The sequence below is a fragment of the Caretta caretta genome, chromosome 3 (genome assembly GCF_965140235.1).
Source record: "Caretta caretta isolate rCarCar2 chromosome 3, rCarCar1.hap1, whole genome shotgun sequence".
Lineage (NCBI taxonomy): Eukaryota > Metazoa > Chordata > Testudines > Cheloniidae > Caretta > Caretta caretta.
Window position 1 is genome coordinate 40,196,648 of NC_134208.1, and position 25,129 is coordinate 40,221,776.

The following is a 25,129-nucleotide window of genomic DNA, read 5'->3' on the forward strand; positions in this document are numbered from 1 at the left end:
CAGGAGAGAGAAAAATCCACATCTTGGACTTAGTATATACCTTGACAGAACATAGCCCTTTAGATTCTCTTTCCATCTCTTCACTGCCATCTCTGGTAGTTCAGAGTCGAGCCACCTCCTCCCAGAGAAAATCAAAATGGGCTATGCACTGCATACCACATGGCTGATATACCCCTCTCCTCAGTGTTAAAGTGTACTTCATTAGAGCTCCTGCTGCATGCTTCAGAACTATCTCCATATCTGAAATTTTCAAGACAGCTACATGAAATAACCTGCTGGCTTTCGTTAAACACTATGCCCTTGACCCGGCAGCAAGATCAGATGCTAATTTCAGGAGGGTAGTGCTGCAATAACTTTATAGTTAGTGTCCGGACTACTCAATCTCACCTTCCAGCTTGGGCACTGCATATCAGTCACCCAGAGTGGGAACCACACAGACACATACTTGAAGAGAGAACATTTATGTACTTTATAGTGGATCCATGACCCAGCCTCCATCCTTGCTCTTTTAGAGTCCTTATTATCTGGGATTCTGAATTATCAAGGAAACTGAGGGTTTATTGTGGCTTCTCTGCCCTTTATGCCTTTGGGGGTTGAGAAAGGGTAATGGGGGTCATGCAGATGGTAGGTGCGGCCCAATGGATACTGCTTTTCAAATGAGTCGGATCTTGCATACATGGAGGTTCATGTGAACTTACAGTGGGATCCACATGGATAAAAACATCAGTATAAGGTAAATAATCATTCTTTTATACCAGTACAGCGAGTGGAACAGCCATTTTGTATATTATTTATTGTAATGCAAATAATGTGTTAAAGGTTGCCAGCGGGAGTGTCTTTGGACCTCACTGAAGCTGACGTGCATGCCAGCCGGCTTTCATTCAGGATAAATGAAGAAGCAATTAAACTTATTTATAGCTGAAACGATAGAAACCAATGCCCAAAACACTAGACCAGGTGGGAAGGCCTAAGCATAAAGTAACTCAGGGAGAACAGTGGGGACTTCCCTGAAACTGACTGAAAATGCAGGGCTTGGGGCATTGATTGGATTGTAGCTGTTTCTGTCTGTGAGTGTCAGAAGCGGAAAGAAATCGGAAAGCTAGGAGAAAGCTAAAGAAGCACTGATAGCATGGTCCTGAGAGGAAGCAGCAACTGAGCTGCTTGGGGCATAGGGCTGGATTTCTGAACAACAAAACTGCCTCCTATTTGTTCCCAATATGCTCAGGGAAAGAGGGCCTTGTGTCCATTCCTCGCAAATAAACAGGATTGCACCAAAAAAAAAAATCTGACTCTATCATCAATATTTTGTCCTAACAGAACCAACCGAGCTACACCCCAAATATTGGGTAGCCACTTGGCCCAAGGGTCAACAAAAATACTATCCATCAACATAATGACAGGCATGATACTTGCCTTCTGAGTAAAGGACACAGCTTGAGAGACCAGAGAAGGCTTGATCCAAATCTTACTTGCCTCAGGTTTTCACCAGGGTAATTCCAAAATGTTCAGTGGAGTCATTCCTGATTTACACTAATGTAATTGACAGCAGAATCAGACCAAGAAGACCTAATGAAACAAAGGAATAAGTTATTCAGTAATTGAATTCAGCAAAAGCCCCCATCAGAGCAGAATAAAGGAAGTGATCTACTTATCATTGTTTGTTAAGTAATCAGGGTTGTGTTTGTATATAGACAGTCTTAGACAAAGAAACTCTGGTTTCAACCAACCCTGTAATACGAAGGTGTCTGTGGGCTTCAGAATGAAGGAACTAACATTAGCTTTCTGGGTTCTCACTAAAATCCCCAGAAACAATTCTCGGTTAGGTATAGTAGATCATCTGAATGGAAGTGGTTCTGATCTCTTCTAATTCTTCCTTCTTTCTCCTCTGTACTCCTCTCTCTCCCCATGCCACCTCACTCTTGTAATATTATTTATAACCGTTTTTTCAGATTACATTCCAGTACTGGCAGTTGCCCATCCCTCTTTGAAGAGCATCGCTATGAATCTCAGAACCTTTGGACTCAAGGCTTTCTTTTCTTTGCTCATTTCAGACATACTGATTCAGTGCAGCAGAAGAGGAAAACTGGTGATCAGATATAGAACAGAGCAAACTTTGCCACAGCCAGATTCAGAAAAATCATCATCTTCCTGTGTATCTCACCTGCTGTGCTGTGCAGATCCAGTTGCAAAATGCAATGAGGAGGTTACAAGAAATCTCATTGTCTTCCACATCAAGCACAAACGTCTTGTCATCACCTTCAGTGATCTGCACAGTTCTGTGCCTGTCTATATCTACTCTAATCTATTTCTGCTCTTTAACTCACTCCTTCTGCTCTGCCAAGTCCGTATTTCTATTACCTTTGGATCCATCACCCACTTTTCTCTTCTCACCTTTTTTCACACTGCCCCTTATTTCTTCCTCTCTGGGTACACCAGATAGCCTCCCTCTCTTCCTCCAGATCTCTTCTTGAAACACATTTCTTCCATGGAACCTATAGTACAAGCTTTAATCAATTTTATGCTGTCATGTATATTGTTTTCAGCTTTGCTTTGTGATAGATCCATCTCCTGGACATGTTGTACTTTGTTGGTCTGAATTGGTTGGTTAAATTTTAGTTGGCTCTTCCTTTGTGTTTTGTATAGCAGCAAGCACATAATCACGACAAGCTGATTACAAAATTGCCAATCTGAGGTATACTGTGCTCTCCAGAGGACAAGCTTCTGGAGAACAATCTTACCATGAAAATGCAAGGGTACTCTCACTCCTGGATGAAGAAATGTGATCCAATGAGAATGTTACATGTGTACTTAATTCTGGTTCTGTGGGAAAATGTTCTCTTTAATTACAAAAAAAAGAGATTTAAATGATTTTGCATGTCTCAATAAACCTGATTAAACAAACTCTGCTGCCAGTTTGTCAATCTGCCAACTTTCGCATTATGCTCCAAATACAAACCCTAAAATGGACATTCGGCATATTCATAATGTAAACCTTACCTAGACAAAACATGCCAACATGCAGAATGCTAGTAATTCTACCTTTACAATGGAAGCTTATTGGAGCATGGCCTTACTATGAAGTAAGATAAGTAACTTTAAACAAACCTATTGTATGCTGTTGAAAATGCTTCTTATATATTTATTTCTTAACTTAAAATGTATAACATTTTTTAAAAAAAAACTTTGCAGTACCAGATAGTAATAGGGAAAATATAAGGCGAGGCTTAGCCTTAAGGCTAGCTCCTTTCTTTAGCCTGCAGTCTTACTGTCTCAGGCTGAAGAACTCTCACAAGATAAGCAGGCTTGAGCCTTGTTAGTATTTCAATGATGGACTTCCCAGGAAACCCCATGTTGCTGTAGATCTTAGTGACTCCTCCTTCATTGGAACTGAATGAAAGTCCTAACATGGTGCAAGGGCCAAGAGCACTGTGCTGCTAGGAGTACTGTGATTCAGATGAGATGAAAAGCTGGAGGTCCTGACCATTTGCAGTCATTTCATATCCCATGGAACTTTTTGGACTTATGTGTCCATTTTGACCAAATTCTAATTTGGGTAGTTACATTCTGCCCTGAGTCTGCTCTAATTTACACAGCGGTATGACCTGGCTCCTGGAAGCCCTGGGGATCAGGACAGCAGAAAGATGCTTAAAGCCACTTGTTCAATTCCCTCTTCTTAGTGGAATTCTAGCACACCTGAGGATCTGGTCAGAGGAGTTAATACACTGAAAAAATATCAGACCTTATGCATTTTTTGGCACCATGCTCATCAGAGGCTATGCAAATATAACAACGATGCCAGAGTAAGACATTACATTGCTGTTAGATGGGGCATATAGCACTAAGCTTTAATGGCAGTATGAAACAAGGCATAAAGACAAGAGTCAGTGAAGTATACAAATAAAGCCTTAGGCCTTGATTGTGAACCACTGACATCAATGGGAGTTTTGCAACTGGCTCAAGTGGGTGCAGGATCAAATTCTTCATGCAGGAGAGTGGGAGATCAGAGGTATTATTATATGAGCATTTGCAGAGCACCATTAATTTTTATTTTGAGAAATTATACTGTGGTGTCTAGTTCTTTTTCCGGGCTGGTTTTTCAGTTATATGTTAAAGATGTTATTTAAGATGCTGTTGTTAAGGAAATAACAGTGGATATGAAAGCACAAAGCTTCCATTTCTTTTAATGACATCCTGCTGCGAATCACTGACCTTGACATTTCTGTCTCCATGTTTATTTTTTCTTTGGGGAATACTTTGAATTCCTAAGCAATAATGTGGACTAAGATTAAATACCAAGCAAAGATTTCTAAAGGTGGCTCTTTTACTGAGAACGTGGATTTTATTATGTTTCCCAGGGAGATAAAAGATTCATAGCCTAAGAAAAGTAATATGCACTCTTCACTTTGCTATTTGTCACAACTGTGAAGACACTTTACTAAAGTAAAGGAAGAGCTGATTAGACTGAGTAGTTAGAGGGGTAAAAAAAATTTCTCAGAATGAATGTGCTTTTTAAACTTCCAGACACTAATACCAGACACTGGGATTCTCTAATTGATAAAGCAGAATATTCAGAAGGCACTGAAAAAGGAAGGATATGTATTGCCCTAAAGATTTTCTAGAAGACCAATACTTCACAGGTTGGAATTTTCAGAAATAGCATCAGTCAACCAAACCCAGGAACAAATTTCCAGTTTGCCAAAAAGAATGAGCATTTGCCATTTTCTAACCACACTGACACTTAGCTGATCAGACCAGTGATATTTGTTTGTTTTGTTTTCTAAAATTGTCCTCTATGGTTCTCCATAATCTGGCCTTTATTTATTATTAGAGTCTTCAGTTTATTAATTGAAAAAGATAGCTGTCTTTACTTAAGAGACTACCTTGATATTTTTCTTACTGCTTTTATAATAGCAAGATTTTTATATAAAAAAATCAATACATGAAATAGTTTCCTCCTCCCTGATTTCTAGAAACATCTCAAACTTTTCTCTTTTTTTCAAATGAGCCTAAAGGGACTCAACACACAGGACTGGCTACATTTTTGTAATGTTTCCTTAACAGCAGTAGAATGCACTTAAATCCAAATCCAAAGCCCATTGAAGGACTGTCCTTGACTTCAATGAACTTTAGATCAGGCCCATATACTTGTAGATCAATGAGTTTGACTACTAACTAAGGGCTTGTCTACACTGGCAAGTTTCTGCGCAGTAAAGTGGCTTTTTTGCACTCAAACTGCAGACGTGTGCACACTGCCAAGCCTCTTTGTGCACAGAAACTCCTCAGTTGCAGGACTGCAAAAAAACCACCTCAACGAGAGTCGTAAGGCTATTTGCACAGGGGCTCCAGTGTTCTATGCCAGTGTAGACACTTGATTGCTTCCTGTGCTGTAATTGGCCTCTGGAGCTGTCCCATAATGCCTCAAGTGACCGCTCTGCTCGCTGTTTTGAACTCGGCTGCCCTGGAGACATGCGCCCCGCCCCTTTCAAAGCACCATTTCTGACAGCCCTTGTGTGCTGTCCTGATCTTGCTTCCTGCCCCTGTCTGAACTTACAAGACAGCATGCTGACACAGTCTCTGTGCCCCAAAACACACTGTCTCTCTCGCCCCCTCCACATACACACACACACACACACCGCCCCAATCACTTCAGTTGAAAAGCAGCTGGCAAAGTAGTAGGATCAGTACCGGGTTTATGGTGCCATAGCGCCGAGCCCAGAGTCAGAGGAGCCCCGGCCAGTCCGATCCCCAGGCCTGCTGGGCCAGCCAGGAAAGCTGCCCCCGCCCCTGTTCCGCCCTGCCTCTTCCCACCCCTGCTCCGCCAGAGCCCTGACCCCATTCCACCCCTTCCCCTGAGCAAATCCCAGTGGACTGCAGCAGGGGTCGGGCGCGCCCTGCAGTCACGGGGCGGTGGGAAGTGGAGCGACCCGACCTCAGCCCACTCCATGCTGCCAGTGAGTGCTGGGGGGCAGTTCCCCCTGTCCCCCAGTCCCAAGGCTGGGAGTGAGGGGAGCAGAGCAGAGCAGGCTGGGTTACTTCACTTCCCGGTGCCCCGTGACTGCAGGGTCGGGCCCCCCTGCACTCACCGGGTGGCGGGAACTGGAGTGACCCGGCCCCAGCCCGCTCCGCTGGCTCCCAGCCGCGCCGCCAGTGAGGGCTGGGGGGTGGTTCCCCCTTGCTCCCCAAGTCCCAAGGCTGGGAGCCAGGGGAGCAGAGCAGAGCGGGCTGGGGCTGGGTCACTTCACTTCCCGCTGCCCCATGAGTGCAGGGTCGGGGCCGACCTGCAATCACCAGGCGGCAGGAAGTGGAGCGACCCGGCACCAGCCTGCTTCTCTGGCTCATGCTTGGGGGCAGTTTTCCCCCTGACCCCCAAGCCTGGGGGGGGAGATGGAGTGGTGGGGAAGGGGCATGGGATGGGGAAGCGGGGGAAGGAAGGGGGTGGGATGAGCAGGAGATGGAGTGGTGAGGAAGGGGCATGGGATGGGGAAGCGAGGGCCCAGCATGTGGATCCGCTTGGCAGCAGCTGGGGCTCCCCTGTTAAGCAGGCCCATCAAACCCTCATCCTGACAAGCCCCACCTCCCCTGCATCTGTACCACCCCAAGGAGCCCCCCCCGACACCCTCCCCACTGACCTCCAACCACTACACCTGGACCCTCACCCAACTGAACCCCACCTCCCCTGCACCCAGCTCCCCCTCCCCCTGCCGAGCTCCAACCAGTTTCACTTGGTACCCCCTGCAGACTCCCATTGCCCCTGCACCTGGAACCTCCCTGTGCATCCAGATCCCCAACTGAGCTGCCTGCACCCAGACTACCTCTTACCCCCTCCCCCCACAGAACCCTATTACCCCCATCTGGATCCCCCCCACACTAAGTCCCTCTGCACTTGGATCCTGCTCCCAGGCTGAGCCTCCCTGCCCACATCTGGTGTGCCTGGCATAGGGTGTTTCTGTGGCAGGCATGGCCCTTGTGCAGTGTAAGGGTCAGGTTCAGCCTCATTGCCAAGTCCCTGTCCTGGGGGGGCGGGGCAGGCTGCAGGGTATTCTCCCACCTCCATGCAGCCAGCAGCCTGTGCTCCCCACTACCATGGTGGAGCTTCCACATTTATTTATTGTTAAAAAAATTGCAGAATTTTAAAATATTATGCACAGAATTTGATGCAGAATTCCCTCAGGAATATGGGGTGCTGTACAGTTGTGATGGTGGGACTGTGAAGGGGGTGTTGGACATTAGGGGATCTGTGGGTGGGGTAGTTGGGCAGGGGGTATGGTGTGCAGGGTGCTGTGCAGTTGTGGTGGAAGGTCAGCGGGAGGGGTCTCTGGGAGTGGGTGCTGGGCATAGCATGTCCATTGGCATTGGGCATAGGGATCTGTGGGGGAGGTCTCTGGTGAAGGGGTGCTGGGCATAAGGGCAGGGCACTGGGCAGGGGGGCAGTGTGGAAGGGGCAGGCTGGCAGCGCAGGGCTGGGTGGGCCAGTGTGCGCCTAGCAGTTGTGGGTTTGTAAACAGTGCCCTTGTGCTGGGCTGAGTGGGGCTCTCACGCTGCTCTGCACCACATTGCCTCCAACCGGCCCCTCGCTCTGCCGACTGCCCCCCATCACATGCCCTATTTCCCCAATGGAGGCCGATAAATATGTATGGTGCTGGGCTCACAAAAAGTTAATCCGGCCTGAGTAGATGCCCATGGAACAATGGGACTGGGAAACCTGCATCATGTGATGTTGTGCCTGCCCCATAAGGCATTGCAAACCCCTCCCAAAGCACCCTGCGGCCAGTTGCACAGTGGGATAGCTACCACAAGGCACTGCTCTCTTTGCCATTGCAAAAGCTGCTAATGTGGATGCGCTCCAGCGTCACAAGGAGCGCAGTGTGGACACGCAACAGCGGTTTAATTCCAGCGGTTTAATAAAAGTGGTATAACTTGTGATGCAAAAACTTTGCCAGTGTAGACATACCCTATCTGTTCCAACTCCTGCATCTCTCTCATTACAGTTATAAGATCTGGGAGACAAAAGCCTGCTTGCCCTTCTCTATATCAATACATGAATAAGGGTAGACAAAATTAGGAGGAAAGATTCTTCCTATTGACTGTAAGTAAGTGCCATTTGCACAACTTTCTCAAGGTCAAAGGGCAAAAACCAGGAGGTGGCATTTGTACAGATTATGTACATTATGGGCCAGATTTTGACACCCCCCTCACAATGAATAATACCAGGTAGTTTCACTGAGGTCAATAAGGCTCCTGGAAGTGTAATGTACTATTAAATGTGAGTAAGAGTGTCAGAATCTGGACTTATACAAACTGACTTATGTCAATGCTGGGTTTATTTAGAAATTGACATTTTTCAAAAATCATGGGGTCCTTTTTGATTACAAGGGACACATTTCAACAATTTTAACGTTCTCTGATAACGAGATAATGGCATATTTTGTAAAAAACCTGATGTTCAAACAAGTACCATTTCTCATCCAGCAGCACCGAAGTCAAAGTGTCTACCAAACTGCCTCAGACAAAACAGCCATTTTTCACAAACGCTGCAACAAGTTTTAGGTTCCATATGGCATGAGCTGGAAAGATCTGTATTGGTTATGTTATGAGAAATAAATAAAATTAGGTAGTGATAGAACCTGAAACACCAGCTAAAAAAGCCACATTAATAAAAAAAATACATAAACCTATCAAGAGAAGCCGGAGGAGATTAAAGGGTGTTAGTGAATAAAGGATGGAGGCTCATAGCTACTAAAAAGCAGAAATTCATTATAGATCATCTTGTCCCTGGATATCCTTAATATAGGAGATCCTGCTAATGGTTTTCTCTTAAGAATTTGTCCCCCCAAATCCATCTTATAACTGAATCCCAGTCACATGTCTGTACTTCACTACCAGGCTCTTTTTCTTAGCCTCAAGATGATACGGTTGCAATGTGCATGTATGTGGCTTTTATGCTAGGAGAGATGCCTTTCTGTATTTCACTTGCCTATCTACCTGTAAAAAGCATAAAATGGAGAACAGCATTTTATACCCAATCAATGTCTCAGAATGGGGCTTATGCTGGCTCAGCACACTAATGTCCTATTGACTATCCTAGGGTCGACTCTATTTTCAGTGCCACCTGAGTACCCCAGACCTCAATCACGCTGACTGTGGAAGAAATTCTTCAGACAAAAAGAACAGTTGCTTCTAAGGGCAGAGGAAGCAATGGGAAAACCAGGGCAGACTTTTGGTCAGACAGCATTTTGTTTGTCCAAGCCCATTCTTCCCAGAGAAGAATGGAGGTATTTCAAGAGACCTAAGTTTCAGTTTGGAGTTTTACATGGGGAAGTGGCCAAATTATTGGCAATGTGTAAGTTTTAAGATGACAAACGAACTCTATTGCTTGCATCAGTGGACACAACCCCACTGAAATCACATTTGTGCCTACTTAGATCAACAGTGAATTTGGCCCAATAAATCTAAATATCTAAAATGGCAAATGTATGGGTCAGATTTTTCAAGGAGTTGCCGAAGTGAAACTTGTTTGCACGCAGAGGTGGTTGACGTGACATGCTTTCTACAGAGGACCCCACTTAACAAGCATAGCACGGGAGAGGCCTTGATTCCTTGAGCTGTAAGAACCTCATACGGGTGGGATTTCAAAAAGAGCTTAGCATTGGCCGAACTCTGATCCCACTGAAGTCAATGAAATTTTCACCATTTACTTCGCTGAGGTAGGCCACTGCTGAGTGCTTTTGAAAACTCTTCTCCGTCCACACCACCCCTTCGCTCCCTTAATAATACTGCACATTTCATTGCATGCTTTTCAAAGACACGTAAATTTTTTTCAAAGCCAGAAGGGACCATTGTGATCATGGGGTCTGACCTCCTGAATAACCATGGGCAGAACCATCCAATGACTTTTGCCTCAAGGCCCACAGCTTCTGCCTGGGTTCAAGTATATCTTCTAGAAAGATACCAATCTTGATTGAAAGAATTTGAGTGACAGAGAATTCACCACATCCCCAGGTAAACTGTTCCAATGGTTAATCACCCTCAGAGTTGAAAGTTTTAATCTGATTTTTAGTCTGAATTTATCTAGTGTCAGCTTCCAGCCATTAGATTTCGTTTCACCTTCCTCTGCTGTTTAAAGAGCCAGAGAGACAAGGTGGGTGAGATAATATCTTTTAATGGCTCCATCCACCCACATGCACGCACCCCCACCCTAAGGAAGGAAATTCTTTCTTTCTGTTTTTAATTCTCATCTCAAACAATTGATATGGTGTATTTACATGCCAATAGAATGGTTTACTCATCATTTGAAAAATAAATACTTTGGGTGAGGAGTTTGTTTTTATTTTTTGTGGCTTTTCCTTCTTCTCTGCCTCTTCTTTTGTTTTGCAAATAGATGTGGAAGGAATTCACTACAACACCACTTGTTGCTGTTCCTTCCTTGTGCAACTTATTTTGAAAGTAAAATTTCAATGAAAACAAAACCTGCCCATTTACATTTACAAATACAGAAATTTGTACATGTGGACTGTTGCATGCACATATTTTACAGACACAGTTTAGGAGGCTTGTTTGGAAATCTACCCCTTTATGCATAACAGTGCACTTAGAGCATTTTGTGTGGGGATACACACAATCGCCTATATAAAAACGATTTCTAAAAAAACGACTTCTATAAATTCAACCTAATTTTGTAGTGTAGATGGAATTAAGAACAAACAAAGAGGTTGTGATGCGTTCCAGTCCCTAGATGATCGATTATCTGTGAAACGCAACTCAGTGGACCATTTCAACAGAGGGAAAATAAATTACAAGTTTGTTGATAGCCCATTAACACTCCTTGAATTGTTTAAATATATTTGGGGCTATGGGCAGTTTCCCTGGGTCATGTTCCTTAAAAGAAGTCACATTAGATTACATTTCCCCCTTTCTATAATTCTATTATCTTCATAAGGTGGTGTAACCAGAAAAAAAAGGGGTTCCGATTTTCTCTGAGAGTCTAACACTAGATCTTGGGCAATATACAGATACACACAAAGAGTAAAGGAACTGAAGCAGGCTTGAAAGGATAACAATATGATATATTATTAAAAGAACATGCATATATTTTGGGGATACCAAACTAAAATGTTAAGTTGAATTCCAAGCAGCCACCACACCCCATCAAACTGTAAATTAGGCTTCTCTTCCCAGTTTCTGCTTTGAAAATGGATGATGTCAGCTATCCAAAGTCTCAAACCTGCCAATTGGCCAGCTGCTCACTCCCTGAGTGTGAAAGGTAACACTTCAAGCCTTTCAGTTCACTCCTCAAGCAAGCCTGGGATTTCACTTCCACTCCAAGCAGCAGATCCATCCAGACTGCCCAAGTCAACTCTCTTTTACCTTCAGTAAGTCTAAGATGTGCATGGTTTCCTTGGCAACTTACGTGTGGCCAACACAACAGTTAAAAGTAAAATTCACATATGCCACTTCAACTCTCATCAATGCATCCTCCCTTGGAGCAGCACCACTAATGGGCAAGGAAAGATTTTCTCTTACTATTTTTCTGAAAAATGATATGTTCAGTGGTGCAGGTACTACAAGATTGCATAATATTTATTTGGAGATGTCTATTTCATCAGAGATCATTACTATTATTTATTATCTGCAACGACAATCTACTCAGCATTATACAGAGCACAGTTCCAGTCCTGGAGCATTTACAATGAATATGAGATTCAATAAAATGCATAAAGCCTTTAAAAACATCTCCCCAATAAAAAGAACAGATTCTGATCCCCTAACTCACACTGAATAGTACCTTCCTCCATTGGTAGACCTATTGATACCAATAAGTAAGTGCTACTAAATTGGAGTAAGGTATCACAATATGGTCTGGAGGAAACAAAATGGCTATGACATCAGCCCCTTAGGCCAGTGTAGCCCCATAGCCTAAGTCACTAAGGCAGGCCTGGGCTTCAGGACCATAAGGCCTAGTAGCTAAAGTCTAAGTAGCAGCCCTCCTCCCCAGGGCAGTATGGCCCAACAATCAGAGACAATAGGGCTATCTTGGGATTCAGGACAGGAAGGCCCAGTGACCCAAGTCTAAGTAGCCACCCTTCTTCCCAGGGCAGTAAGGCCCAATGGCCAGAGTTAGTAGGGCTGTCCCTACTGTTCAAAAAAGAACTAGATAAATTCATGGAGGATGATGGTGTCCCTAGCCTCTGTTTGCCAGAAGCTGGGAATGGGCAACGGGGGATGGATCACTTGATGATTACCTGTTCACTCCATCTGGAGTACCTAGCACTGGCCACTGTTGGAAGACAGCATACTGGGCTAGATGGACCATTGGTCTGACCCAGTATGGCCGTTCTTATGTTTTTATGTCCCAGGGTTGAGAATAGTAAGGCTAAAGTATGTAATGGCCTTCGGCAGTCCAATTCACTTCCCTGAATGTTGGCGGTATCCATGGTGAGTCAGACAGTTGGGAGAGCTGGACCACCATTCTCCACAAGGTCCCGACCCAGCACCCTAGAGAGCAGATAACTCACTGCTCAGTCTCAGTCACCCGTTGCTACTGTCCCATTTGTTGGGTTGCTTCACCATTGTGCAGGGGGGGATGCACAAGGCCCATGCACAGCTTAAATTCCATTTATGCTCTAGTGCAGTGGTTTTCAACATTTTTTCATTTGTGGATCCCTACAAAATTTCAAATGGAGGTGCGGAAATTCAATCTGTGGTCTGCCGACCCTTACCATGGACGTCTTAGACTGAACAGAATTCAACTATAAATGTTGCACATGCTCAGCATGGCATTTGACGCAGCAAGAAAAAGGGCACTGAACTGTGGGCTTCTATGGTAACGACAACGCTGCTGGGTTTTGACCTGTAGGTGGGGGTCTTCACTTACTGTTGATTGATCAGAAAAATGGAATGCCTTTTCTGGGATCTGAAACTGCATTTTCATAGCCACCATCCATGGCCCCCTTCTACATAGTCTGCGGACCACAGGTTGAATACCATTGCTTTAGAGCACAACTCTAGCATAAGTTGGAGAGGCATCTATCCTCTAAGGACTTATATGCTCTCCATTGCCATAGTATAAGAGCACTTCCCAATCTTTAATGTATTTATCTCTACAACTCCTCTTTGAGGCAAGGAAGTGCTATTATCCCCACTTTACAGATAGGTAACTGAGGCACTGAGAGGCTAAGAGCTAGATTCACAAGGGAGACTCAGGTGACTAATTGGCACTTCAGGCACCTCAGTCCAACATTTAGGCACCACTGGCATTCACAGAACTGCCGATCAACTGCCACCTAACCCTGAAGGCACCTAAGGCTAACCTAGATGGCTACATTTTCAGCAGTAAAGTCAGCGGGCTGCCTACATTTCTGCTGCTGGACATGTGCACAGCCACCTAACACCGCCAAGCTGCTTGTCAACTAACTCATGCTTAAGCCTCAGTGGGATTTGTAAGGTAGGAGTTTCTTTGCCTCACTCACTTGTTGGGCCTGATCCAGCTGGCATGCTCAAATGCCACATAAAAGCTCACTTACTGGACGGGGCCTTGTACAAAACAGAGAGGGGGTGATAACTCACCTCCATCCCAATAATCCAGTGGTCAGAACTCTTGCCTACGAGTTGGGAGACTGAAGTTCAAATGCCCCCCTCTGCTGGATTCAGAGCAGGGACTTGAACCCATGTCTCTCCCCTCTGACATGAGTATGCTAAACACATAGGGCTAGGTATCTAATCTCTCCTGCTGAATCTGTTCCTCTTGATATGAAATATTTAAACATGAATTGGAGCAGGGACTGGAATCTGGGTCTCCCGGAGAGTGCACTAAGCTATCAAGTCATTCCCACTTTGTCTCTGTACCAATGAATTTACAGGTCTCATACAAAGTAGAACAGCTTCACTAGATGGAACTAATCTTCCAAAACTTTATTCATGTGTTCAATCTTTCCGTGAAGAAGTAGCCTGATTAAATCAATGAGATTACTCCAGTGAGTAAAGATTACTCATGTGGGTAAGGAATTGCAAGTTCTGGGTGTATTTTTAGTTACATTTGTTTAAAAACTTAATTGGGAGGCAGGAGTTCGGCTGTGCACAATATAAACCATTGATGTAAGTCACAAACTAAACCAAACAGCAAGATAAAGCAGTTATTAAAGAGATAAGAATGGTCCTGAAGGGGAGGAGACCAGAGACAAACAGAAGTAAGGAGGGAAATGAGTCAACTGATTTTAAACGTGTAATTCATCCTATTCCCCTTTCACAAGTTTCACAGCCCTGTTTTGTTTGCTTGTTTGTAGTTTTTTTCTTTCCACATCAATTTAAGAGTTTCTCTGAGGGTAACAAGATACTAAGAGGACAGTTTTTGTTGCAGTCAAACAGATTAAAAATCTGAGCCAGTCAGATCAGAGGGATTATAGTAGCCCATCAGAATAAAGAGATTTGCAAAACAGTAGTTACTGAGAAATAATGGTACAGGGAAATGCATGCACTCTGGTAATAATGGCATGCAGGTCATCCAAATAAATGGATTCTCATCCTAGAAAATAACTATATAGTGATTATATCTATTAGATAACTAGGAAATAACCTGCCAGCTTCAGCTTCAGTAATTGTACAGCATCCCAGGATTCTTGGTACAACATCTCTATTTCAGTATTTTCCTATATAATGCAGATATTTGCAACAAGGTGACTGACTGACAGAGAATAATTATTTCCACATTCCTGTTGAATTGGAGTATTGATGTTTGGTACACCCAGTCATTCTGAGGCACTGAGTACAGGAGGGAAAAAAAATCCCAACATTCAACTCTGACTTTTCCATCAGAGAACACCAGAGATCACTGGTCTGTCCTTTCAAATTTCAACCATTCAAGTGCTCATCTGAGCTAATACCTAGGTATTTGTTACACTCTGGTTGGATATTATCTCTCTTTCTTCCACCCCTTGTTTTTCTTGTCTGTTTAGTTTGTACACTCTTAGGGGCAGGAACTTCTTATCAACGTTTGTATAGGACCTAGCACAATAAGACCCTGAGCTCAGCTGGGGACTCCAGGAACTGCTGGAATACAAATAATAAATAAATAAATAAATAAATCATCATAGGCTGCTACCATCGCACCCCATAAAACACCTACCACACGGCATAAGCAGCTGGGGAGGGAAAAATATAGAAACTAATAAAGAAAGATATGGAATATAGGGAGGTGTCAGATGGAATGTCGGGCTTAGAAGGTGGGGGTGGGGATTCTTGTGATAGATACGACTGCAGGTGTCCAGAAGGTCGCTAGTTCTAATTAACAGATTTTAAGAAAGAAAATTGTCAAAGGCAATTGTTTTTACAATTGTATTTTTACACATTTTTGTATTACAGTAACTAACACCCTAACCAAGATCAGGGCTCACTGCCAAACAAGGACAAATCTAATGGAGTCCCAGGGGGTCAGCCCTGGGTCTGGTCCAGTCATTATTTTCATTAGTGACTTGGATAATGGAATGGAGAGTATGCTTCTAAAATTTGTGGAGGACACCCAACTGGGAGGGGTTGCAAGCACTTTGGAGGCCAGTATTGGAATTCAAAATGACCTTGACAAATTAGAGAATGGGTCTGAAATCAACAAGATGAAATTCAATAAAGACAAATAGAAAGTGCTTCACTCAGGAAGGAAAAATCAAGTGCACAGCTACAAAAGGGGGAATAACTGGCTAAGTAGTAGTACTTCTGAAAAGGATCTGGGGGTTAGGGTGGATCACAAATTGAATAGGAGTCAGTCACGTGATGCAGTTGCAAAAAAGGCTAATATAATCCTGGGGTGTATTAACAGGACCATCATACGTAAGACAGAAGAGGCAATTATCCCATTCTACTTGGCACTGATGAGGCTTCAGGTGGAGTACTGTGTCCAGTTCTGGGCATCACATTTTAAGAAAGATGTGGACAAACTGAAGAGAGTTCAGAGGAGAGCAATAAAAATGATAAAAGCTTTAGAAAACCTGACTGTCATGGTGTGTACCTCTTGCCGCTGAACTGGCACCTCCTCCTGGTTGCTCTGGGGATTAGCTTGAGACCAACACCCCCATTGACAGTCTTCACACCATCTCTCCATCTCTGCTTCCGCTTACAGCCCCTCTCTTGGCTTCCAGAACTGCAGCATGCTCTTCACGACTCAGCCCTCTGCTGTGTCGCCATCCAGGTTTCCCCCTTGCAGGGGTGAGTATCCCAGTCCTATTGTCCAGCCACTTCCCCACCGTGGGGGGAACCCAGTGTTACCAGATTTGCCTGTTACTTTGGGGTATGCTCATTTATTAGGGCTACTCTTCTTGGGGGAGGGGGGTGTTCTGTAATTCTATTAATGTACTGCTTATGTCACTTGTGTTTTCATATAGAGCTCTACTTCTCCCTTCTGCAAGTCCCCTCCCAATAGAGCTATCTTGCAGGACCTAGGTTTCCCAGGGCTGGGTTCCTCTAGCCCCAGAACCAGATGAACACACACACACACACACACATTAACAGAGCAAGTCTGAGCGGACTGGGTCAATCAGCACTTTCAAGCTGTCACCCTTATGTACCACAAGTACCGCACTCGAATAGAGTACGCCTGAGCAGGCTGGGTCGAGCAGCACTTTCAAGCTGCCACCCTTGTATGTCATAGGTTCATATCCCCACTTTCACATCACAGTTGTTCTGGTACTAACCCACCTGATGAGCAAACCCCATAAGATTTTTGGGTGCTACAGGGATCTTTAGCTTAGGCAAAAGAAGCGTTGCTGCAGAGTAAATGGGGAAGCTAAAGACACAGAAGAGTAAAGTTCGGGGGGGAGGGGGGTGGGCAACCAGCTTAACCACAAAAGTTATTGATTGAATAATAGTGATAACTACACAAGGAGAGCCTAAACCAATATAACGGTTACATTACTAAAGGTTAATACCTGAGGTAGAAAAGATGCTATATGCTAATGAAGATGTCTCTGTGTCCTATCTTTCATGCAGATGAGTCCAGGGGAGTTGCCTCTGTTCTCCATTCTGTATGCTAATGGAGATGTCTCCCTGTCCCATCTTTCATGAATATGAGGCTAGGGGAGTGGCCTTTGTTCTTGTCACCCTTGTCAGGAGGGGTCTAGGTGTGTCTCCAAACACCCTTCACTGCTCTCTGCAAGTCTTTTCTTTGATCAGTTTTGGTTCAAGCAGAGGCTGGTGGGGGGCGGGGGGCATGTCTTCCATGAGTCAGACAGGCTGGATACTGCGCCCTGGTTCCCCAAGAACACAGAGCTGACTGATATCACCAGGCCTGCCCACTACTCTGGTTCCCAGCCGAGGGACCCTGTAGAGAGCAGCCTCCTGTTGCCTTTCCTTAATTCTCCACTAATGCTGCTTCAATTCCCTGGGCCACTTCCCTGCAGCCCCAGCATCTTCTTCCCCCTCGTCTCAGAGCCTCCAGGCACATGTCTGGGCAGCCATCCAGGAGCTCCCTCTTGCTCCCTCAGTCCCCACCAACAGCTGCTTTGTCTAAGGTGCTTGCTTCCATCTACCTTCTAGGAGCCCAATCCTCCCTCCTTCAGCTCCAAACAGCAACCACTGACTGTCTCTGGCCCTGCAGCTCCTTTTAGGTAAGCGCTGGGCCCAGATTGGCTGCCCCATACAGCCTCTCGACAATTGGCTGCTCCCTGTGCAGCTTCCCTAGGTTGCTTTTAACTCCTTCCTTTCCAGTGTGGGGTGAACAACCTAAAAACTAGGCATGTTTAGTCTTGAGAAAAGAAGAGTGAGTTGGGATCTGATAACAGTCTTCAGATATATTAAGGGCTGTTATAAAGAGGATGGTGATAAACTGTTCTCCATGTCTACTGAAGGTAGGACAGGAAGTAATAGACTTAATCTGCAGAAAGGGAAATTAAGGTTCAATATTAGGAAAAACTTTCTAACTATAAGGGAGCTTAGCTCTGTAATAGGCTTCCAAGGAAGGTCGTGGAATCCCTATCATTAGAGGTTTTTAAGAACAGGTGGAACAAACACCTGTCAGGGATGGTCTAGGTGTTCTTGGTCCTCAGCTGGACAAGAGGCTGGACCAAATAACCTCTGAAGGTCCCTTCCAGCCCTACATTTCTATGATTCTATGATTGTGCTAGTCACAGCACAAACAGATATTAAGAGACTCTGCCTTGAAGAACTTATAATTAAAATGATTTATTTTTTGAATGAAAGTAGAACCTAGCAGCTCCCATCAAGGATCAGGGCCTCACTGTGATAGGCACTGTACAGATGTATCATGAAAATTTGGTTCCTAAAACAAAGAAATTAGAAACCAAGTTGGGGAGATAGACAAAGAGTGGAGGAAAGGAAGTTTTATTATCCACATTTTACAAATGAGGAAGGGAGGCAAAGAATAATCTCCATGATCAGAAGTAAATATAAAGCTTGAGTTTTGCTCACCATTGACCATGTCTCCATTTCTCTCTCCCTTAATAAAGTGGATGATTGCAGGTCCTTGGCATCTTGTCAGCTCTCACAGCACAAGGCACAGCACTGTATTTACAGTACACCATGGATCTACAGGTAATCACCCACAGAGCTATTACACAACTATGTACATACAGATGCATGTACTGAAAATAAATGAAAAAAATATTTATATACAATCCTTTAACATTACCCAGGGCTGAACAACATAATAATAAGTAACAACCCCTATATAGCAAACACTTCATTTACAGAAAGAATTCAACAAAAAAGGCATTGCCATATTAATGCTGAATTTAAAAGGTTACTAGGTTATAAAAAGGTATGTTTTAAGACTAGTTTTAAGGAACCAAGAACGTCAACTGTGCAGCACAATTCCCTTCTTAATTCCATTTTGGAATGGCCACAAAACACACAAACGACTGCACAATGCGGACCAATGGCAGCTGAATTTCTACACAGTCAAGTACAAAATAATGTACAGTATCTGTTCATCTATCATGTATCATTATTGTATCAAAGTGCCATGGATATACGTTATAATAGTATCATTTCTGTCTGACAAGGAGCATGGCATCATGATTTAGGGAAGGCTAATACAAATAGATGTGTCTTACATTTGCCCTAAAGTTGGCAGGACTCAAGTTCAGTTTGATCTTCTGTGGTAGAGAATAGCTGAGGGCCTGAGGGAGAATGCCTAGCCCCTGATAGTTTCACTTTGGGGACCTTCAGCGGTAGTAATGCCCCAGTAGAGTATAGCTGTTATAGTTGGCCACACAAAGAGAGATGGTTTCTGAGATCGCTCACCACAGTCTTGTGCAAAACATGATGGTTCTAAGTCTAATGAACATGTCTGAATTTAGTCCTCATCCTAGGACTCAGTATCCACAGTGCTGCTTTAAAGTCCCCCATGCCCCAACACCAAAGAAAGGGATCTTCAGGAGGTCTACATCTCAGATGGGGGGCTCTCAGGATATCCAGTCTGAGGGCCCTATCTTACCATCAGCGCAAGGGAGGCCTTTCATCCAAGATCCATAGCTTGGATACAAAGGGACTTTGCTGGCTCCAAGCTCTCTCACACAATGGCTCTTTTCTCCTCCCCTCCAAAAGAGGCTTCCCAGGAGAGCTCCCCATGCTTAGTGAGCAAGTTAAATGGGCCATTCTGCTTCTTCTGAAGGTACCTCTTTTCCACCCCTAAAGCAACAAAACCCTTGTCCTTTATTGCTTCCCTCCCTCAGATACAGTTATCCAGAGGGTGAGCTAGACTCAGAGCTGGACCTGTGCATTTTAGCACAATACCTTCCCCTCCCCTCAACACACCTCAGAAAACCTTAGGAGATCATGCTGGAGAAGTGCAGATACTTGGTCTCCCACAGGACAAAAAACTTAACTCTTTCTCTAGTGGAGGAAAATTCCTTGGTGAGTGGGGCAGAGCACTTTATGTTCTCCCAGGGGACCCCTTCAAAGTTGACTGTGCCTTTTGGGAAGATGATGCAAACAGGCGGTGTCACTCCTGACTGTGCACCCATTCTGCCAAAGAACCTCCTCAGTCTCTAAACTGAACCCCAACTCCCACAACCTCTGGTTGTCCCACAGCAAATATGACTCAGTGGTGGCTTCCTATTCTAATTCTCTGCCTCTGGAGGTTAGTGTGTTTCTTCATGACCACTCTGGACTGGAAGGTAGAAAGGGCTGTTAAACAATCATTCAAACTGGGGACTCTCAGATTGTTATCACAATCTGTGCCTCACACACTTTGAGAATGGCCATCCAGTAGCTCATTGCATTCCAAGAGGACAAAGTAGTTTACTCCAAGCTGCCCTTCTTGGTACACAGGAACCTCTCAAAGTGCCTTATTGCTGTTAATGTTCTGAACAACATGACTCCAGGATTCCTGCTTAGAAGGTCAATGTTTTGGGAGCTTCTGTCCAGATCTGGAGATCATTCTAGATCCAGCATTGTTCACCCTCTTGACAATCAGAAAGCAAATGCCCTCAATGAACAATGATGGCAGACCCCCAGCCAGTTTCGCAACCTGCTTCCTCCATTTTGTGAGCAGCACATCTGCTTTACCTAGTTTGAACCTGGGACAGCTGCTTTTCATCCAGATATTTATTTTTCCCGGGAACTGTGATGCTTGATACTGGCACTGTCTCTGCTAGATTTATGTACAGCTGGGCATTGTCAGGGTATGCCTGGCATCAAAGCTGACAGCATCACACTGTTTCTGGTAATGGCTGAACATAAAGGTGAGAGCTCTTGAAAGTCACAATGAGCAATTACTCATCATAACTTTCTGGGATCTATCCAATAAGAATGAGCAAAGACAGCTTACTGCTACTCCATTTGTACCAACATTATTTCAGTCCTACATGCATTCAGCTGGAGCCCGCTTCTTTTCAGCCAGTCACTTACTTCTCTCTGGCACTAAAATAGTTGGCCAATGGCAATGCCTGCAGTTAATGTGAAAGAGATGTAGCAGTAGGTGTCATCAGCATATTGTTGGCAATGAAGGTGTGAAGGAAGCCAGCTTAATGCAATTCCAGCCACCCCTGCCAGGACTCATAAATGAGTCAGGACCATCTCATGATGAATAGCATTGAAAGCTGTGACTAGATCTAACAACACTAAGATGGAGGTTTGTCCTCTCTCTCTGAGTGAAAGAAGATTATCCATTAGTGTAAAAAGTGTCTTCTCCATACCATATCCTGGTATGAATTCTGACTGGGAAGGATTCAGATCAGGATATGGCAAGATCAGGTGTTGTTAGAGTCAGTTCACTGTCTTGATAACTTTGCCCAAGAAGGGGAGCTAAAGGACAAGGCAGTAGTTGATGTGATTGTATGTGCTGAGTTGTGGATTCCTGAAGTGTAGTTGGACTATTGAAATTTTCAGGGTGGTTGGAAGGCTGTCATTTCTGAAAAGGGCATTTACAGTCTAAGTTAGCAGTGGCTTCAGGCTAAGCACTCCTCATTAGCATTCATCAACCATGAAAGTCATAGTTCTATTTCATATACAGAGACTTTTGTTCATGTCTTGACAACCTTCGGTTTTGAGATTTGGGTAGCCTCTATCAAAGAAGAGGTTGGGTTTGCTGGCCTCTGCTGCAATTCCAGTTCCTCAGACTCATTGGAAAGAGTCTCAAACTCAGCTGACATTTTCGGAAAAACAAGCTGAGTGTTCCACACAGCAGGATGCGTTCGTCTGGGAGAATGCACTAATTAATCCACCATCTGGAACATCTCTAGCTAGTCGGCATTTTGCAGACACAAGGATTCTGAGTTTTTGCCTCCCAGGGCTTCTTGATATACTGCTCAGTGAAAATGTTTGTTTAATGCACAATGGCAGTCAACAAAGCAGAAGTCAGGCTGTGTTAAGGAGGGATAACAAGTTATAAAGAAAATATTGTAATGCCATTACGTAAATCAAAGGCATATTCTCACCTTGAATACTTTCTAACAACAAAGGCCTGATACAATACACATTTTGAATGTGGTGCTTTGGTCCATTTCCCTCACTTGGCCAAACTGCTGTGTGTACAGCACTAGATAGTCAAATTCATCCCAAGGCCCTCTGCATAGGATTATCTGAGCTCATCTCAGCTAGACAGGAGGGTGCACATTGTGCTTCCTATATTCTTCACAGTATTATGGTCATCTCCTTTCCTTTCACTCCTTTTTGCAAGATAGCATCAGTTGAGGTCTTTGTGCTTTTTTACATGGCAAAGGAAAGAGACACAGGGACACACACAGAAAGGGTGGAAAGGAGGGGGGGATTTAAATATGTTTCAAAATGTTATGAACAATGATTTACAAATTATGGGGGGGGAAATGACCCTTTTTATTTTACATGTGGAAAATACCCCTAGACCAGTGTTTCCCAAACTAGGGCTGCTGCTTGTTCAGGGAAAGCCCCTGGTGGGCTGGGCCAGTTTCTTTACCTGCCTCATCCGCAGGTTCGGCTGATCGCGGCTCCCACTGGCCGCAGTTCACCGCTCCAGACCAATGGGGCTACAGGAAGTGGCAGCCGGTATGTCCCTCGGCCCTCACCGCTTCCGGCAGCCTCCATTGGCCTAGAGCGGCGAACTGCGGCCAATGGGAGCCGTGATCGGCTGAACCTGCGGACGCAGCAAGTAAACAAACCGGCCCAGCCCGCCAGGGGCTTTCCCTGAACAAGCAGCATCCCAAGTTTGGGAAACACTGTCCTAGAGTTTCTTAAAGCTTCTATTCAGAAACCTCCTCTTGAAACTTGATATTATCAAATTCCAGTAAGAGATGAAAGGTGAAAATAATACCAAGGCAAGCTCCAGGTCTGAAGCACAGTGTGTAATCTGTAAGTGAATGAAAGGAAAGGAAAAAAAGAATCGGAGTTGTCTGATGAAAGTTCAGATTCTTACCAGATCTACACTACAGACAGAAACTAAGAACCAAGGAAGGATTTTGTTTTCTAGATAAGTAAGAGTCAGGGATTTGCACAAAGAGTAGGTTATATAATGGCATTCTTCTTCACACCCCTTCATTATTAAGCTCTTCTGTAATTTGAGTATCAGAGCTCTGTCCTTGCCCTTGAATGCTCTCTCTCAATCTCTCTTTCTAATCCTGTAGTACAAAGGGACCAGAAAGCTGCTCTAACAGGATAGCTGATATGGGGAATGGTGACATGGAGTCAGTATGGTGAATCCCTGCTAGTGTAGAGCTTCCATTGCCAGCTCTGTGCCAATCTCCCTGGTGTATCTTGATGTGCAGTCAGAGCACATAATAGTTAAGAAACCCCAATCCTTAGGGGGCTGTTACAACCCAGGAGACATTAGAAGAGCTCTGAGGCTGCTCTAAGTTATGCAAGGGGTTGAATGGCCCCTGGCAACCCAAGGGAGCAAGGTAGTACAAAGACAGACTTAAGGCACCATTGCTCTCCCCTTCTCTCCATCTGTGCCAAGTAGAGCTCTCATGTTGCTACAGGTCTGGCTCAGAGAGTATAGCACAATCATATGCACTAGTTTTTAATAGGTGGAATTCTTACTATCTTTTTGAAAGAAATCCAGATCATAGACTCATAGAGTTTAAGGCCAGGAGGGACCATTGTGATCATCTAGTCTGACCTCCTACACATAGAATCATAGAACTGGAAGGGACCTCGAGAGGTCATCTACTCCAGTCCCCTGCACTCACGGCAGGACTAAGTATTATCTAGACCATCCCTGACAGGTGTTTGTCTAACCTATTCTTAAAAATCTCCAGTGATAGAGATTCCATAATTTCCCTAGGCAATTTATTCCAGTGCTTAACCACCCTGACAGTTAAGAAGCTTTTCCTAATGTCCAATCTAAACCTCCCTTGCTGCAAGTTAAGCCCATTGCTTCTTGTCCTATCCTCAAAGGTTAAGAACAATTTTTCTCCCTCCTCATTGTAACAACCTTTTATGTACTTGAAAACTGTTATGTCCCCTCTCTGTCTTCTCTTTTCCAGACTGAACAAACCTGTTTTTTTCAATCTTCCCTCATAGGTCATGTTTTCTAGACCTTTAATCATTTTTGATGCTCTTCTCTGGTCTTTCTCCAATTTGTCCACATCTTTCCTGAAATGTGGCACCCAGAACCTGGACACAGTACTACAGTTGAGGTCTAATCAGTGTGGAGTAGAGCAGAAGAATTACTTCTCATGTTTTGCTTACAACACTCCTGCTAATACATCCCAGAATGATGTTTGCTTTTTTTGCAACAGTGTTACACTGTTGACTCATATTTAGCTTGTGTTCCACTATGACCCCCAGATCCCTTTCTGCAGTACTCCTTCCTAGGCAGCCATTTCCCATTTTGTATGTGTGCAACTGATAGTTCCTTCCTCAGAGGAGCACTTTGCATTTTTCCTTACTGAATATCATCTTATTTACATTATGGGCCACAAAATTTCTCCCACCCATCCACTCCTGTAATAGACCCATAACCTCTTGCTGAGTTACTGAAGTCCTCAAATCATGGTTTAAAGACTTCAAGTTATAGAGAATCCACCATTTACACTAGTTTAAACGTGCTAGTGACCCATGTTCCATGATGCAGAGCAAGGTGAAAAAGCCCCAGGATCTCTGACAATCTGACCTGAGGGAAAATTCCTTCCCAGCGCCAAATTTGATGATCAGTTAGACCCTGAGCATGTCAGTGAGACCCACCAGTCAGACACGTGGGAAAGAATTCACTGTAGTAACTTAGGTATAACTCAAGTGTAAGCATGAGCTATGCTCGCTGAATTATTCACAAGCAGTAGTGAGGGGACTCTGCTCAAGGTTCTATGCTTTGCCCAGTTTTGCACCATCATCACATCACAATTTCAAATCAGTAAATTCCTTGGTGTACAATACACATTGGAGGACAGACAATTCTCTTATTTATTCTGATATCTTTTTTAAATTGCCAAAGTCCTTAGCAGCAAGGTTCTTCCTCTACTTTTATAAAGAAGAGATCAGCAGGATTAAAAGAAAAACAAATGGACATTTACATGTATAGTAAGAACATTCACATTCCATTAGACAAAGGAAGAATGGACTAGTGCTTTGAGAACAGAAGGGAGTTCCATGAACTTCTGAGATCTAATACTGTGGCTCTAACTTTGGGTCTCCTCTGTGGCACTGGTCACAATTTAACCTCTCTGTCTTAGTTTCCCTCATCTGTAAAATAGGGCTGTCAGTATTACCCACCTGC

General features: G+C 44.2%; 1 long non-coding RNA gene across 1 annotated transcript in view; it reads right to left on the reverse strand.

Moving 5' to 3' along the window:
- Window positions 1-1,419: 1,419 nt before the first annotated feature.
- The window catches only part of LOC125634508 (uncharacterized), a 32,141-nt gene continuing 8,431 nt past the window's right edge, over window positions 1,420-25,129 (reverse strand). Inside the window, exon 4 of the long non-coding RNA XR_007355945.2 lies at window positions 1,420-1,566. This is a non-coding gene — a long non-coding RNA (uncharacterized LOC125634508). The remainder of the gene's footprint in view (window positions 1,567-25,129) is intronic.